We start from the raw sequence: 19,351 nt of genomic DNA, 5'->3' as shown, positions 1-19,351 counted from the left end.
TCCGTCTGGGTCGATCCTTAATAGTCGTTTTTGCTGAGTTCTCATCGCTTCGAATCACGTGTCCATACCACCTCAGGCGGGATTCGAGCATCTTTTGAACTCGAGCCACAGTCCACCGACCTGTCATAAATACGCTGTGCTCTCCTTTATGTTTGATTTTATTTTGCCCCTCACCTCCCAACCAGTCATGGCAGAAGACCGCCCCTCCCTGAGCCTGGTTCTGCCAGAGGTTTCTTCCTGTTAAAAGGGAGTTTTTCCTCTCCACCGTTGCCAGAGTGCTTGCTCATAGGGGATCATTTGATTGTTGGGGTTGAATTTTTGGATTTCATTTCATTGGCTTGAACTGAAAAACCTAAAAATTCAGCTGAGGGGTTCACATAGTGGAGAGCACTACATTTGTTAACTGCACTTTTTTTATTTGTAGATTTTGTAGTTCTTCCTACTACAAAAACTACAAATGAAAACAAGGCAGTTAGCAGCAAATGAAAATAAATAAAACACATTAAAAAAAAATCTGCTACTGCTCTGTGTGTTTACTTCAGTGTATGTTTTTGTGTTAGACGATTATAGATTGTCCAAAATGTCCTACACCTTGATGTTGGTGGGGTTCCAGAGGCACCAGCAGCTTCAAATATGTGTTTGCTGCTTTGTAATGGCCTTTTAGCAGCTGCTCTCTTAATGGGATGTATTTGTCCTGCAGAAACCTTCCTCGTTGTGCCTTTATCTGCACGAACCCGTGTGTGCTCTGACTCAGCCACAGATCTCCTAACGTCGCGGTGATCGCGATTAAGTTTTCATGAAATATCTCAGGTTTTCACTACGTGTCCAAGGCATTTAGCTATTTCACACTTTTCAGCAGCAGAGAGATCCTTTTATTTTTCCATATTGTTAACTGTCAGTTTGTTCATTTCCTCAGTGTTCTTTAGTGTTAAAGTGTTAGAGTGAAGCACAGCCGTTTCTAAAGTGTCTGCAGGCACTGACTTGTCCACAGACACACACTGATGGCTCAGCTTTCCAGCCAAATGGCCTCGTTAATAAAGAACTGACCTGCCTAATGTACTGCAAAGCACATGCACACATAATTCAGGATCACTGTAACCTCAGTGGCTTTTAATAAACTTTATTTTGGAGTTTCATATTTTGATTTAGATTTTTCTAGCCATTCACATTTATTTAATGTGATAAATTAAGTTTTGGGCTTGTGTGGCACTATGGTATAGATGAGTACATGAAAATTGCAGCCTCCCATTTTATTTTTATGCTTCAAGTCACTTTCTTTTGGGGAAAACTACCGTTAATGTCTGTAATATAAGTTCCGCCAGCAGAGGGCGCTCGGTGTCTTACGCATCAGTAGCCAACACCTCGCTAGAAGAAGAGTGGTGCCGAGCTGGCGCACAGAGTAGTTCCTGTTACCTGCTGTGTGTCTGTTTTTACAGGTAAGCTGGGTTGCAAATAATACATATGTGATAGACAACAGTAGCAATCGAAACGTAAAAGCTAGAGAGCCAATTCACGAGTTTAAGGGTTGATAACAATGAATCACCACCAGCTGTTGCTAAAAGCACCTTTGTTAGATAGCAAAGTATTTACAAATAATTCTCCCGTTCATTGATCTGAGCATGCGCAGAATGATCCACAGCGCTCCTTTGATCCTTTGATCTTCTCGAACGATCATTGTAACGTCACGGTGACATCACATTCTCTGCCACACCCACCAAGTCCTTAAATAGAGGAGCTCGTTTAACAGTTTACATCAGAAAGAGCCAGTTGTTTTAGACAAAGCTGACCTTTGCATTGAAATCATTCAGAGATTTAACTTTTTGACACTTTTGAGCTTTTATCCTTTAAAGAAATGTCACAGGGAACCGGAGATCAGTCAGACCCACTGCAGCGTACGACAGATGAACTCAGGGAAGAAAACGCACAACTCAGTGAAATGTGCATAGAATTAAGTCAACATATCGGACAAGTCACTCGACAAAACGCACGACTCAGTGAAGAAAACACACAACTCAGTGAAAACTACATACAACTCAATCAAGAAAACACACAACTCAGTCAAGCAAACGCACAACTCAGTCAAGAAAACGCACAACTCGGGCAAGCAGACGCACAATTGAGGCAAGAGATCGCAGAACTCAGACAAACTGTGGAAAATCTTCAGCGCCCAGCAGTACATGAACAACAGACAACAGAAAGAGAATCCCTTGGTTCGTGGGGTCTAAACCTACTTAAAGTAGGTTTAACTGTTGCCGGATGTGTCATTGCTCTTCCTGCAGCTTTCTGGGTCGCCTCTAAGATTTTCGGCTGAAGCGAATGTCCCGCTCTGTGGGCTCATGATTATTATCATGACGCTCTGTGGGGTCATGATTATTATCATGACGCTCTGTGGGCTCATGATTATTATCATGACGCTCTGTGGGGTCATGATTATTATCATGACGCTCTGTGGGCTCATGATTATTATCATGACGCTCTGTGGGCTCATGATTATTATCATGACGCTCTGTGGGCTCATGATTATTATCATGACCCCACAGAGCGGGGATCGCTTGCGTGTGCTTGCATGCACACGTCCCATCGACAATTGTGGATTGTGGTCCACATCCACAATTACAGCTCTACTGTAATTGTGGATGTGGACCAGTTACCCTTTAAAAACAGTAATGATCTTTTCCAGCCACAGTCCACCTTCATCCTGGCGTTGTTCCCGCTGGTGCAGGGTCCGCTCCTCAGCAAAGGTTTCTCCGTTTGGTTCTGTCCAAGGCGTCCTCAGGTGACGCGTTGATGGTCTTAATGTCTTCCTTGATTTTGTCCATCCACCGTTTTTTCGGTCTGCCTCGAGGCCGGCGTCCGTCTGGGTCGATCCTTAATAGTCGTTTTTGCTGAGTTCTCATCGCTTCGAATCACGTGTCCATACCACCTCAGGCGGGATTCGAGCATCTTTTGAACTCGAGCCACAGTCCACCGACCTGTCATAAATACGCTGTGCTCTCCTTTATGTTTGATTTTATTTTGCCCCTCACCTCCCAACCAGTCATGGCAGAAGACCGCCCCTCCCTGAGCCTGGTTCTGCCAGAGGTTTCTTCCTGTTAAAAGGGAGTTTTTCCTCTCCACCGTTGCCAGAGTGCTTGCTCATAGGGGATCATTTGATTGTTGGGGTTGAATTTTTGGATTTCATTTCATTGGCTTGAACTGAAAAACCTAAAAATTCAGCTGAGGGGTTCACATAGTGGAGAGCACTACATTTGTTAACTGCACTTTTTTTATTTGTAGATTTTGTAGTTCTTCCTACTACAAAAACTACAAATGAAAACAAGGCAGTTAGCAGCAAATGAAAATAAATAAAACACATTAAAAAAAAATCTGCTACTGCTCTGTGTGTTTACTTCAGTGTATGTTTTTGTGTTGGAAGATTATAGATTGTCCTGACGTGTCCACAGACGTGTGGATTTGTGTGCTGCTGTGTTCACTTGTGTGTTTTTGTGCACTCGGGAGGACGGTACCTGTCTCGTCGTCATCTCGTAGACAAATATTTGACGACGTCTAGAAGAGAAGTCTGAGTCGCCGTCCAAACGTCTGCCTGCAGCACAACCTCCGTCTCTCAGCGCTCGGCATGCACGCTGAATAAGAGCCCTCAGGTGAACTTCTCTCACCTGCATAAACACTTTGCATCGGTTTCTCGGCTGCAGGTCCATGAAGGCCCTTTTGGAGGAATGTTATGGTCTGACCTTCATCCTTCAGCTCACTCTGAACTCTCTGAGCAGCTCTCTGGCGTCTCTGTGAGGACCTGCAGGAAGACTTCTCCAGACTTTTCCTTCTGTTGATGATGTTGATGACTCCACACTGTTTATGTCCTGCTGAGCTTTGTGCTCTGGGAATGCCAGACCATGACTGATAGTGTTATTGTCTTATATCTCACGTCACGGCTTATATCTGAAGTCCTGCTGGCAGAAATGCCCTTCAGTCATAAAGGTTGATGGTCAGGATGAACCTGGACACTTCTTTGTACACGTGTGTCGTATCTTTTGAATGATAAGTACTGATAGAGACAGACGTGAGTCACTATTTATATTTCTTGCAGCCTGTTAGCACTGTACCTCCTGCCTTTCCAAACGGCTCTTCTGTGTTTCTGTCTCATCGTTCTGCTGATGAACATTTGTCGCCCACCGTGATCTCAGCACGTCGTCCTGGTTCTGGAGAGCAGACGTGTGTTGATCTGAGTCCTGTGATTTCCAGTAGTGATTTATTCCCAAGACAAAATCAAATCGTCCTCTGCTGCCGTGTTTTTGCACATATATTGTATTTTAGATTAGAATTGAGAGAGATAGATAGATAGATAGATAGATAGATAGATAGATAGATAGATAGATAGAGATATATATCTGGTCAAAGAATATAACTAAATTTATATTTAACTTACAATAAATCACTAGTTGTTCAGTCCTAGCTGTCATTATCAGTTACTGCCAGTTATTCCTCTGCTGCCCATGGTTTACAGTCCACATAAACAGGACTGAATCATCAGCAGAAGAAACAGAAAACAGGTCTCTTGCCACTGTTTGCTACTTTTGTAATTGCTGATAGGAATTTGTGACAGGTCGGAGGCACGGCACGACCACGACTCAGCATTCTGTGGCATTTCCCTTTTATTCTCGTTAGCTGTACACACACTGATGGCTCAGCTTTCCAGCCAAACACATACCAACAACAAACACACAACAGGCCCTAGTTCATTTAAATGAGAGTACGTTTTGCTCTAATGAGTTTGCATTCAGTATTTAAAATTCAAACTGTTAACATAAAATGTTATTGTTAATAAATTGTTATTGTTTACATGTTTTTTTCTTGTATTGTTGATGTGTATGAAGTATATGTATATCTGTATGTTGTCCTGTCTTAGTTTGTCTTGTTTGCCAAGTTTGTCTTGTCCCGTGTTCCCACTCGTGGCCCGCACCTTGTCGTGGTGAGTGGGCTTTCAACTAAGATGGGCTGTCCTTCTGTTGTCATATGTTGAAAAGAAAGCAAAATGCTACTTTTTACTACTCGGATCTAATGTATTCATGTTTAAATACTGTGGGTAATGTAATCTAAAGAAGTAGTCAGGGTGTGGTCCTTCTCAAATTTCCTTCATCCGAGTTTTTGTGCTCGTCTGTCTGCCTCTGTTCTAGGTTCACAGGACATGCAGATGAGATGCTTCTCTTGGGTTTCATATATAAGCAACACACGTCCTGGTTTATGTCACAGTCTTTGGTAAGTTTTACAGTCCAAATTTATTGACTGGTGTTAAGGTTCAAATATTAAGGAGGGATATAGGAGGAAATCCAAATAACAACACTGGTCCGGCCGGAGTAGTCAAAACGATGATTTTAATGAACACACGCAGCGTGGGGAGATGTACACCGCATAACATCAGCTGTAGATCTCCGCCCAAAAAACTACACAGGAAAGGTTTTATAGCATCAGGGCATATTTACTGACGCCCCCTCATGCCTCAAGCAGATACAATACATGCATACGTCAAATCAAAACCACAATGACTTTTAACACAGTTTGAAAGAACATCGTCTCCGTCTCCACGGCAGGTGCATCCTGTCGCTGCCGGACGCCCGTTTATCGTCTTGGAACATCAGCAGCGGTTCTGCAGCAAACTGTTCTTTTGCAAACTCAATTTCGCAGCGACAGGCATAACATGATTAAACTTTTACCTACAAATGAGTCTATCTACTTATGTGTGTGTATGTGTCGACCTGACATGCACTCAGTTTCACCTCTCCCCTCACCAGCTAAACCTTGTAACCTTTTCCCCAGACAGAAGGCCAGCACAACTGAAACTATATGTGTAATATATTGAATAAATGTTTTAATCAAATGATACTACTTAAAACTTAATAAAAGAATATAAAAGTATAAAAGATAATAATGAATAACCTGGTTATTCAAGTAGCATCATCCAAACAACTCCTCAAAATAGCAACCAAAATGCACACTTTACAGAGGAAACAAAGACACTTTAGAAGTATACTTCCTGACTTATTCTCAGTCAACTGTTACCAAGCAAACTCAAACACAGCAGGTTGCTGAATACACTCAGGTCTCTGCTCAGCTACTATTCTTGCTGTAAGACTAACCTTCTAAGCTCCACGTCACTCACACTCTGCTTAGTTTCACTTTCACTCAAACGCCTGCACTTCCTGTCAAGACTTTCAGGCCCAGACTGTAGTCAAAGTTGAGCCTTTCTTTTATAATGCAATGTAATCTGCATATAAACATTCAAGATTATCAAAAGCATTTAAGATTATAGATTCAACTCAACAGTTTAAAGTGGTTATCACTGCTCCTGTACTAAAGGCTAATTAATTGGGTGCCAATATGTTTAAACCTCTGAATGCAATATCAATACTTGTAGATTATGTTATTAATGCCATGGTAATATGAACAATAGCAGTAAAATAATTTCTCTGATCCCAATACTGGTTACTTTTTAATGTTAGATTTAACTAAATATAAAGCGTTTTAAGATAAAGGACAAGTTAAGTCTTGTTTTGTGCAGGGCTGATCAAATTTTGTCAGTACCATACTAATTAATCTAAGCCTCTGGACTTCTTTCAGTTTCTTGAAGATGTTTCACCTCTCCCACATGGCTTATAAGTCTGGGACTCTCCACCATTTGATCTTAGAACTGAAGAAGCTTCTCGGACGAGACGTGAAACGTCTTCAAGACACTTAAAAAAGTCCAGATGCTTTTCTTTCCAAGCTCCTTAGACTACGATGACCTGGTGGACTGAGAAACTTCACAGACACACTAATTCCTCCTTGCCAATTATCAGCTTAATAGAATTGTGTAACAAAATGTGCTGAATGTCATATAATTAAAAAGAAAGCAGAGAAACTAAGGACTTATGGTTTGAGGCATAAACTTCTTAACAAACTGATTTTAATTATTCTCTCCTCTGTTTGTGATTTTTAGGAGCCGTCTTCAGATTGAGACCTCAGTGGCAGTCAATGACATGATGGACATGCCATCTATTTGAAATGCTGATTTATTTTTTTAAATATATTTGGCACGCAGACTGGGGGGAGCCAGGATCAAACCACCAACCTTCCAGTCAGAAGATGACCAGCTGCACTTCCTGAGCTACAGCCACCCCAAATTAACAATATAAGTCTTTCTTTAGTAATTAATCAAATAACAATGAATTTCACAAATTCCTCCTTTTTTTGTTAACACACCAAAAACTCACAATTAATAAAAAGCAGTTATATGTGAGTAATGCGCAGGTGCTCATCACATCCATGAACATGCTTGGACTTCTGTGCCGCTCCTCTCCACCTGTACTGAAATTCACCTGCCCTGCTTCAGGTGTCTCAGTGCAGCAGCTCCACCTACTGGTCAGAGCAGTGAATCTCAGTGTAAGTGTTACTGAACAGGACATCAGCCTCCTCCTCCTCCTCCTCCTCATCACCTCCTTCTTCTTCTTTGTTTTAATTTCAAGCCATTCCCTGGTAAAATCTTCTGACCCGTGATCTCCTCTCACTTTCCACAGGCACACCTGATTGGCCAGCCTCTACGCCTCTCCGAGTCATGTGACTGGATCACGTGAAGAAGCGTCTCTGTTTCCGTGACATCAGTTCAGTGGTGTTCTGTGTATGTTTGATATCTCTGCCTGGACGTCCAGCCAACTGCTCCGACCCTCGCTGGACCGGATCCTGGTCCCGTTGGGTTTTGCTGGTTCTGGCCGGTCCCGTTGGCCAACAGGTGCTGCTGGGATGCAAGTGGGCAGAGCTCACAGTGACGTACCTGCAGGGACGACTAGGTGACCTCTGACCTCTTTCAGAAGGACGGGCTCAGCTCCGGATGACATCACACCGTTACCTGGATGCGTCTCAGCTTCACCTGAAATAAAGAGAACACTGGATGAAGGAGTGCCGGCCAATCAGAGGGCAGTATTCAGACTGCTTCCTTGTACTGACTGAGTGACAGGCTCCTCCTCCTCAGTGTGTGTGTGTGTAAATACTGTACAGAGGAATTATTTTAAAGAGCCTGTTGGATGATGTTGGATTTCCTATTCTTCTTTTTGTCTGGTAGTCTCTGTCTCTGTTTTTCTACTGTTGTTGATCTGATATTAAACCTGTAGCTGGTGGAGCAGCGCTCGAGCTCAGTGTCAGGCACGTGCAGAGGGGGGGGCGGAAGGGGCTTGAGCACCCGCCCCTTTCCTGATGGGTGCCCAAAGTGCCCTTTTGTTGAGGCAATTGTTATTTTTTAATTTTTAATTATTTTTTTTATATGTGTGTGGGCGTGCGGAGTCCTGTCTGTGCCTCTCAACAATAATATTTAACTATTAGTCACAGTTTTGCTAAATAAAAGGATCTGGCTTGCATCAGTCACATGATCACATTTAACCAATGATCGCCCTTGACGGCAGAACGCGCTGGTTACGAGCCGGGAACGAGCTCACAAAGAGCACGTGCATTTTTTGCGGTCCGGAGCTGTAGGAGAAACACAAGTTAACTCAGAGACACAGACTGATGCGACACAACCAGTAAGTAGGTGTACAGCGTACACTGTAGTGTGTAGCACACAGGAGTATTGGCTTATTACGTACACGTTGGTAAGCTGTCTTGTTGCAACTGACGAACTGAAACAAACGAGCGTGCTGTGTGTGCAACAGCGCGACAAACATTACCTGTCCTTTTATTAACTGCACAAGTAGTGCTGGTCACAGCTGCTGGCTACCTGTGTAAGGCTGTCATGGGTCTGTAGCTCTGTCACCGTTTTAGGGAACATATTTAGTTTTAAAGTAAGTTTCCGGGCTTTTCCTGCCTTTCTGGAGGGATTATATTTCACTTAAAACGATCTAATATGCATGTCCACATAATAATGATTATAATTATAATATTTCAAAAACACGCTGTATTTTAAAGAACATACATTAAGAAACAGATTATATTAGATTTATATTTTAAATAAGACAAAATGCTGATTTTACAGCAGCAAAATTATTGTATCTCTACAGTTTAAAAATGTAATAAGCTTTCTCCCTGCACAGAGTGGATAGTGAAACAAATGGAATCATCATAAATACGTTATTTCATATTTATTACTTTTTTCCCCTCATTGCTTTATTATTGTAGCTCTAGTAATAAATAATAAGGGAAGGATTCTGGATCAGCACCATGATGGAAACTTGTGCCCACAGTATACACAGTATTCTGAAGAAGGTCTAAAATGTCACTGTGTGTGCATGTGTGTGTTTTATGTATATGGATTTTTAAATGATTACTCATGATATAACATTGTCCAGACATGGCTGGTAAGGACATGAGGAGGAAACAGTAGGAGCTGTGTGAGGCTACTAAAGGTAGTGGATCCCTCAGCAGCTGGATTACAAAGAGCACAGGTAACATTAACACATGTACCAGTTGTTGGAGAGGTATTCCAGTATAAACAAAAAGAATAAGCACAACTGAAATGTTTTGCTTCTATAACATTTTTCTGTCATCATTTTATTATAGATTAAGTGTAAGAGTTGTTAAGTGTGGATAATTAAATAATAGTTTATTGCAATAGCAAGTTGTGTCTTGTTCTCAGATGGACAGCAAGTGGAGAGTGATTACAAACTGGACTGGTCATGCAACACGCAGCACCTGTATAAAAAAGGCCAAAGCCGACTGTACTTCCTCAGGAGGCTGAGGTCTTTCAACATCTGCAGGAAGCTCCTGAGGATGTTTTACCAGTCAGTGGTCGCAGGAGTCCTTTTCTATGGCGTGGTGTGCTGGGGGAGCAGCACAGCAAAGAAGGACTCATCCAGGCTGGAGAAACTAATCGGGAAGGCGGGCTCTGTGGTCGGCATGAAGCTGGACACTCTGGTGACAGTGGCAGAGAAGAGGACCTTAAAGAAACTGATGGACATTATGAACAATGCCGGGCATCCTCTCCACACGGTCGTAAACAATCAGAGGAGCCTATTCAGCGACAGGCTGCTTCTCCCAAAGTCAAAAACCAACAGACTTAAAAGCTCCTTTGTCCCACACGCCATCAGACTGTTTAACTCCTCACTGGAGGGGAGAGGGAGGAGAAACAGGGGGACAAGGGAGGGCGGGAACAACTGAGCTGTAGGTGCTTCTCTACACTGTGCAATATTTGCAATATTTGTTTTTTGTTTTTGTTTTGTCTTTTTTCTTATATTTGACTGTGCAATAACCACTGTGCAATATACTCACTCAAATGAGCAATCCTATTTATCCATATTGTATATTCTGTATCTATATATGTGTATGTATGGTGTATTTATGCTTGTATCCTTACTCTCATTCCCCTTAATGTATCTGTAACATGCAACTTCTTTCGGTGCTTTGCTACTGGAAACTGAATTTCCCGGAGGAACCCACCCGAGGGATTAATAAAGTTTCATCTAATCTAATCTAATCTAATATATGAAATGATGGGATGGAAGGAAGAAGAGAAGCAAAGAGTGATTCACAGTCTAGTTTATTTCTCGGTTTTTTGTTGCCTTGTGATTCCAAGCGCTGTCACCAATCTTTGCATGTTGTTATTATCTCATGACACTTGTTTAATCAGCTACCATCTCTCCTACAGACTTTTTAATGTCTGCAGTCTCAGATCAGCACAGCCCTGCCCTCCAGCACTATCAGCAGCAGGAGCAGCAGCAACACCTTAACAGCAACATTGTACCCATCAGGTAAAACATAGGCTACGTTTGCTTTGCCTTGTTGCCCATATTAGATTCTTCATGAATGTGTGTTGTTGTTATTCAGCCTGGTTCAATGTGCCCCTTTGTAGCTTTAAGCACCCGCCCCTTTAAACGTCTCTGCACGGCCCTGCTGCTGGTTTGGGTCTCATCAGAGAAATAATGAGTGTTTCCAGCCATATTCTTCAGAAATCAATCTCAGAGGCTCGAGGACACCCCAGACTGCTAGATTACATAGACTCTTAATTTCACACGACAGCCTTTGCATTTACATTTTAGTCATGTTGCCATTTATGCAGACGTTCAGGCTGTTAATGGACACTTTCAGGACAGCAGGGAAATGAATGTGAGAGCTCTCACTTACAGAGCAGAACAGTGTCTCCCTGAGGAAATGATCACTGATGACTCACATCAGCTGCAAAGAAAACCACTCAGAGGGATGCTGTTCATCTTGTCTGTTAGTCACCCAAGTGTCACTCAGTGCTCGGCATCAGTTCTTTTTGTTTTTTTAATACATATATGTCAATGACAGATGTAGGTACACTTGATTAAAAGCTCTGAATCGTGAGGCAAAACACACAAAGGCTCAAAAAGTCAGAGTACAGCCTGGTGTGTCCCTCACATCCACGTTAATCCATAAGCACGCACACTCTGACCGTTACTGTGCGAGTCACGCAGTCATATCCAAAAGTTACCTCGAGTCTTCATGAAACAATATTTCATTGACACAAGCAATAAGGAAGAAAGAGTATATACCCCTTCATGATTCTGCATATTTGTCACACCTACATGTTTCAGATCATCAAACAAATTTTTAGATTACACAAAGATAATCAGAGTAAACACACAATCCGGTTTTTAGATGACGAGTTCGTTTATTAAGGCATCAAATTATCCCAACCTGCCGGCTCTCTTTGTTAAATCATGAATTAACTGTGACTGAGTCCAGTTTCACTGCCACAGCAAAGCTGATCACTGTGACACCTGCTGAATCATAAACCTCTTAAACAGAAGCTGTCTGACAAAGTGAAACAGGCTGAAAGATCTCAACCAGCAGCACATCACGATCACGCCACGATATAAAGAACCAGCTGAGGAACAACATCGGTGACATCATCAGTCCGAAAAGTCACAGAGGCATTTCTAAGGCTTGTGAGAGTCGTTATCCACACCTTCACAAGAGTGACCAGCCAACCAAACTTACTCCACGAGCGCATCATAAAATACATCAGTTCTGTCCTGTGACTTGGTTAATGACAGCTCTTTAAAACGAGGCTCTAAGGTGAGGCCTTCTCACGTCGTTAAATCCTCTGTAAATCTCATCCTCACCTCCTCTCCTGGTTCAGGCGAGGATACGAGGACAGGAGGTCAGGATGTGACATTTGAGAGTGCTTTTGAAGCGCTGATGAGATTTGTGGTCGCCACCTTCTTAGACTTTTGGAGGCAGAAGTGTTCGTACTGGACGAGATGGTGAAGTTTGAAGTTATCCCCACACTATAAATGGTCCAAACCTGTCTGTCTCTGCTGCTGGGCTCACTGCTGGAGCTTCAACTGGACAGTAGAGGACAGATTAGAGGAACGGAAGTGTTGGGCAGTTAATATTGGCGTAACTTTGGTCACCGCTAACAGGTTTGTTGATTTGATTTGGTTTTATTGATTAGCATTCAAATATCTCAGTGAAGACAGAACAAAGATCTACCACAAAGCAAGAAAGCATGAGACAAGGCTAATCAAAAGGTATTGGCTGAAGCATTTGCTTATTACGCCAACCCTTTTAACAAAAGATCTTTTTGCATGCAGCTCCTGTACACAGGGCTCGAAGCAAATAATAAAACAAAGCAAAAACAAAACAAACAAACAAGAAAAAAAAACTTTCCACCTTAGATAAGTAACTACATCAAAGCAAAAGAATCAAGAGTTTTTTTGGGGGGGTTGTTTTGGTTTTTTTTGCTCTTTTCATTCTTGATATATATATTTTTCTAATACTCTATTGTTAAACATACTTTTAAACAAGGAAAATGAACTACACCTTTTTAAATCACTGTCATAACTATTCCACAGGTTAACTCCTCTAACAGAAACACATCTCTGCTTTATATTTGTCCTCATCTTGTTCTTTTTAAAGAAATCTGTTCCCCTTAAGTCATATTGACTCTCTCTGACTTTAAACAGCTTCTGAGTACTGGGGCAAAGCAAGTTATTTTGTGCTTTATACATTATCTGTGCCATTTTATATTCAACTAAATCATAAAATTTCAGGGTATTCAGATTAATAAACAAAATGTTAGTTGGTTCTATATAGTTTGATTGGTTTATAATTCTTATAGCTCTTTTTTGCAACTTGAAAATAGGAAGAGTGTACGTTTTATATGCATTACCCCATATCTCCAGACAGTAAGTCATATATGGAAGCAACACAGTACAATAAAGTGTGTATAATGATTTTTTGTCCAGGACATGCTTTGTTTTCTAGAGAATAGCAATGGTTTTTGACATTTTTGTTTTCACATGGTTTATATGAGACTTCCAACTCAGCTTATCAGCAATTATCACTCCAAGAAATTTATTTTTGTACACTCTTTCAATTTCAATTCCATTAACCCTTATTTTAGATACATTTTTCATTTGTCTAGTGCCAAAAATAATCAATTTTGTTTTATTTATATTTAATGATAACTTATTTACATCAAACCAATTTTTTAATATATTTAACTCCTTTTCCGCTGTAGTCAGAAGCTGTTCTAGGTTTTTACCTGAGCAATACAGAGTGGTATCGTCAGCAAACAATACACATTTTAACAGTTTGGAAATGCTACATATGTCATTTATATATAATATAAATAATTTAGGGCCCAGCACAGAGCCCTGAGGAACACCACAAGTTACCTTCAGCTGCTTAGATTTGACATTATTGAATTCGACATATTGATATCTGTCATCCAGGTAACTTTTCATCCACTTGTATGCTAACCCTCTTATGCCATATCTCTCTAGTTTATTCATTAATATAGAATGATCAATTGTATCAAACGCCTTTTTTAAGTCTATAAAAACACCAACAGTATATTCCTTATTATCTATAGCATTAGATATCCCTTCAACAAGTTCCATCACTGCCATCGAAGTGGACCTTTTCACTCTAAAGCCATATTGGTTATCACTTAGGAGATTATGCTTCTCAATATATTTATCAAGTCTATCAACAAATAACGTTTCTAAAATTTTTGAGAACTGTGGGAGCAGTGATATTGGCCTATAATTGGTAAACTGACATCTCTCTCCGTTTTTATGGATTGGAATAACTTTTGCTATTTTCATTTGTGAGGGAAACACACCAGTTCGAAAGGACAGATTACAAATGTATGCGAAAGGTTGCACTATATATTCTATAATACTTTTAACTAATATCATGTCAATACCAAAACAGTCAGTGGACTTTTTATTTTTAAATGTCTTCACAATGTTAATTATTTCTCTATGAGTTACAGCACCAATAAACATGGAGGACACATTCTGAGTAATATGTTTATTTAGGTCGTTATTATTTCTTGACTCTGGAATTTCTTTTGCTAAATTAAAGCCAACATTTACAAAGAAATCATTAAATTCATTTGCAATGTCTTTAGTTTTATCAAGCACAATATCTTTATCTTTTTTAAAATAATCTGGATAATTCTTATTTTTTGAGCCCTTTTTGATTATACTATTTAATATCCTCCATGTTTCTTGTGTGTTACTTCTACTTTGCTCCAATAATTTGTGGTAATATTCTTTCTTACTTGTTCTTATAATATTTACTAATCTATTTTTATATAACTTGTACTTTATTTCAGCATCTTTTGTCCTCTGTTTTATGAATCTCTTATATAGATTATTTTTCTTTTTACATGCATCTTCTATCCCCTTTGTGATCCATGGCTTATTTGATCTGTGATTCTTTCTAGTGATTTTCATTAAAGGACAATGTTTTTCATATAGTGAAATTACAGTTGATAAGAATGCATCATATGCACTATTTGAATCTTCATTTGCAAAAACCTGATTCCAATTGTGTTCCTTTAAGTCCACCTGGAGGGCAGCAATGGCTCTTGTTGTTCTATGTCGTATCATATCAAATATTTGATTCTTTTGTTTAGTTTTAATCCCAAAATAATTTTGAAAAATTGCAAAAACAGGAAGATGATCGCTTATATCAGTTATAAGCAGTCCACCTACTATTTCATGGTCAATTTTATTTGTGAATATATTATCTATCAATGTAGCTGTATCAATTGTTATTGTTAGAACACAATCTTGTGGCTAAAGTAAAATTTCTGCCATAGAAGAGAGCGGTTTAAAAGATCAACCTGATGACGGGGGAAATACAAAGCTGCTGCCCGCTCAGGTCGCACAGAGGCTTGTGTTTTATTAAATTTAAGAGTTTATTATTCAGCAGAATAACTCACGTGTCTCTGGAGGAGAGCTGATTATACTTCAGAAAAGCAGAAAGAGTTTTAAAAGACTCGAACGGCTTCGTCAAACAGGCTGCTGATGGACAACTGAGCGGTCTCAGCTGAGCGCGCTGCAGTCGGGATCAAATACAGCACGAGTACAATCACCTCCTGCCTGAGAAAAGAAGAGCAGCCGAGGAATTGGACATGAAGGAAGCAGGCCCGCTTCAAATGAGGAAGTACTCATACCAATCAGAGTTTTTAAAGCAGCCATAGCTCTTTTATGATGAGGGCCTGAATTCTCCTTCAGGGCTTAATTAATAGTGGAATGTAGAAGCCATTATCACACCGAATGGCTGGCCCTCAAACCACCATTTCCACGTCTCCACAGTGTTTTTCAGAGGAACCACAGATGAGAGGTTATAACATTACAGATGAGGAGCAGTCACAGGGCACAGTTTGGTTAAAGGCTCGATGTAATAATTGAATAATAATCATTTATTTTGTGTTGCTTTATAAAGTTGCCTCACGTAGGCTGTTACAACAAAAAAGGAGAGTTATAAAATTAAAATATATAAAACAGCAAAAATAGGATAATAATAATGTGTTCATAGAAGATGAAAAGTCATGAAAGTTGTTTTATGAGCTCTGAGTTTGAATCAGTGATTTGTTGATTCCTGACCGACATGTTCAGTGTTTGATGGGGCCAAGCTGCCGCTCTGTAGTCTTTATTCCACTTTGTTTGCACATGAACTTTGGACTTTGACCCAGTGATTTTGGGTTTGGGGGCTTCTGTTTAATCACTAGTTTGCTCATTGTTTCCATGAAGTTGACTGTTCCTGAGCTAATCTGAAGGCCACATGAAGTTTGAAAGTCTGTAACGAATGACAGGAAGTTGGCGACCTCTGCATCTCAGCATCTCCTGACCCCGCGCTGCGATTTACGTGGCCTACAGCTTCATGGCCGGGTTGCTGTTGTTTCCAGTCTCTTCCAATTTCCCCACTAACAGCTGACTGTGGAATATTTAGTAGTGAGGACATTTCCTGACTGAACGTGTTGCACAGGTGGTGTCCCTATCATGGTACCACACTGGAAATCACTGAGCTCCTGACAGCGAGTCATTCTTTCACAATCGTTTGTAGAAGCAGTCTGCATCCTTAGCTGCTTGACTTTATACACATGGAGATGAATGGAACACCTGAATTTAATGAAAACAGAGTCTTTGTGTTTTTAGTTGGTTTAGCCTCTTGAGTGGCATCTTGTTAAGTCTCTCCAGTTTCTTGTTGATTGTGTCTATTTGGTCTGTAAGTCACGTCGTTAGCCATTTCCGGATCCAAACTCCACTTCAGGTCCCAAAGCCGAACGAATACTGCGGCATCACTGAGAGTTACAAACTGTCTAAATTCTTTCATCTTTAATAAAATGATCAGTGTTGCTGCTTTACCAGGTGTAACAATTAAGTTTAACATCCAGGCATCCATGAAAACAGGATTTATGAAGTTTAGTTAGAAGTTAGCAGGAAGTTAGCTCGCTAGCTTCCACCTAAACATGATATAGCATGTTCTGACTGAGAGATTTCTGAAAAATTCAAACGTACAGCTCTGCTATCACTTCCAACATAAATGAAGACAGAAAACTAAACAGCAGTGATGTTTGTAGGGTTACTGAAGTTGGGCTAGCTGGTATATAATGATGTGCTACATGATCGCTAGCGACACAGCTATGTTAGCATAACATAAACACAGTGAAGCTGGAGGATGAACGCTGACTGTTTTCCACTTGATAAAAGTTAACGTGAGGGTTCCCGATGGTTATGGCTTTTTTAAGGGGCTTGTTCAGATTAAATAGAACCAGATGCAAAGCATTAAAACATGTTAAAAACACAACAGCCTTAGTAAACACAGAGTAGTTCAGACCTGGCAGCAGGGTTCATACGTCACACTTAAAGAGCAGATGGGTCTAGGCTGCTGAGTGTTTCTTCTTCACTTACTATGTGTTTATACATCACTAATACAGATTGTGAATGAGATGTCATATATCTTATTGTTTGAACAGAGTGAGTAATTAGCAGACAGAGATGAGTTCAGTATGTCAGAATTTGGTAACTTCAGTGTGAGGAACAGAGAAATGCAACCATCCCCAGGCCTTAACTCAAGGTTAGAGAAATGGAAAACGAAGAGAAGAAAACTAAATGTCAGCTTGTAAATGGATAATTTAGCCTGACTGCAATCAGCTGTTCCCTCCAAACCTCACTGAGCTCAGCTGCTGAAGCTAATCAGTCACCTCAGAGGGCGACTCCAGGCACCAAACTTTGACTCTTGTTGTCTCAGCAGCTAGAAAGAATTATGCGACCAATTACAGAAACTCTGAGCAACAAATCAACAACTGTTCAATAATTTCAGTCTGCATATGGAGAGCAGCCTGTACATAATCTATATTAGTGTATTGGGTGTGGGTTGATGGGGGCATTTGGTGTGTTTTTGCTCTCTTCTTTCCACAAACACTCTTTCTTCCTCTTTACTGATATTTTCTGGATTTATCAGCTGCCCTGCACCTGAGAGGGTGATCGGAGAAGTCGGCCAAGTGTAGATGCCAGCGATCAAAGGCGCTCCCGCTGTGAACGTTTGTTGGAATGTGTGTTTAATAAGATGATGGCGGATGGAGCTCACTGCACAGCAGAGAAACTGTCTCAAACTGGGTAAAGACTTTCGAAAGATGCTATGATCAAAAGAAGATCCAACATGGAAGGCTGCACGGAGCATCTTTTGGACAGACATGAATACAGGTGTACATTTTGCCCTCTGGTGTGCCTTGAAATTATGCAAATTATTTCCCCTACACCTTCTTTACTACCATTGCAACAAGGCTGAGAAAAATTGGAAGATATCCAGTGTTCACAGGTAGAGCTTAAAGGTAATCTGTCATCGTTATCTGACAAAATCAGCAAGTCATCCACAAGCCACAGGATCCTGTATTTCAAATCCCAGAGCATCTTTCTGGATTTACTTACCCTGACATTGGTGGTCAAGTTAAGCAGTCACACAAAGCCAGTTACAAAGTCACTAAGTTAACTCAGGCTTACCCCATTTTCCTGGTGTTATACCTAAAACAACTATAAACTACCACAGTCAGAAGACTCTTGCTCCACCTACTGAGTACCCACCTAACCTAATGTGACCACATGGTGGCCCAACACAACCCAATTTACGACATCTACCAACACTTTACAACAACACAGTAGATTAACAAAGCCGGATAAATTTACGGACCATAATATATTATATTACAACATAAAAAAAACCCTTCAACACAGTCCATCATGGTGAAGAGAGAGCTGAGAGTAAAAGCGAAGCTCTCAATTTAACGGTTGATCTACGTCCCTACCCTCACCTATGGTCACGAGCTGTGGGTAGTGACCGAAAGAACGAGATTGCGGATACAAGCGGCAGAAATCAGCTTCCTCTGAAGAGTGGCTGGCCTCTCCCTTAGAGGATAAGGAGTTTGGCCATCCAGGAGGGGCTCAGAGTAGAGCGGCTGCTCCTCCACATTGAAAGGAGCCAGTTGAGGTGGTTTGATAAGGGCGTCTGACAAGGATGCCTCCTGGGTGAGGTGTTCTAGGCATGTCCCACTGCAAGAGGCCCCGGGCCAGAACCAGGACACGCTGGAGAGATTATATCTCTCGGCTGGCCTGGGAACGCCTTGGTGTTCCTGCGGACAAGCTGGAGGAGGTGGCTGGGGAGAGGGAGGTCTGGGCTTCTCTTCTTAGGTTGCTGCCCCCGCGACTCGGCCCCGGATACGCGGAAGAAGATGGATGGATGGATAAAATAATCCAGATCAAAAGTTACAAACAACATGAATTAAAGATCATAACAATGCATGCACTCATTTACTCACAGCCAGGCAGACCTTCAGTACAGTAAAGAAAAACACAACTGTTACACAAAACAAGAAAAACAAAGTAAAACATGAAGTAACCAAAAGAAAAATAACAGTTTTCTGAGACCAGAAAAGTGACGTGAAATGTAGCAACAAATGGAGCAAAAACACAGACAGCAGAAAAAAAACCTACAAATACAGAAAAACTACAAATACATGACGCACACCCACATCTGGTGTGATTTCCCGAGCTGTTCTGACATGGATGCAGTCATGCAGATCTTGTTCTGATGACATCACTGTCACAGGTGTAGGTGGTCACCTGCAGATGTT

The sequence above is a fragment of the Perissodus microlepis genome, chromosome 17 (assembly GCF_051167445.1).
Source record: "Perissodus microlepis isolate ML-2025 ecotype Zambia chromosome 17, ASM5116744v1, whole genome shotgun sequence".
Lineage (NCBI taxonomy): Eukaryota > Metazoa > Chordata > Actinopteri > Cichliformes > Cichlidae > Perissodus > Perissodus microlepis.
This window is presented reverse-complemented; position numbering follows the sequence as displayed.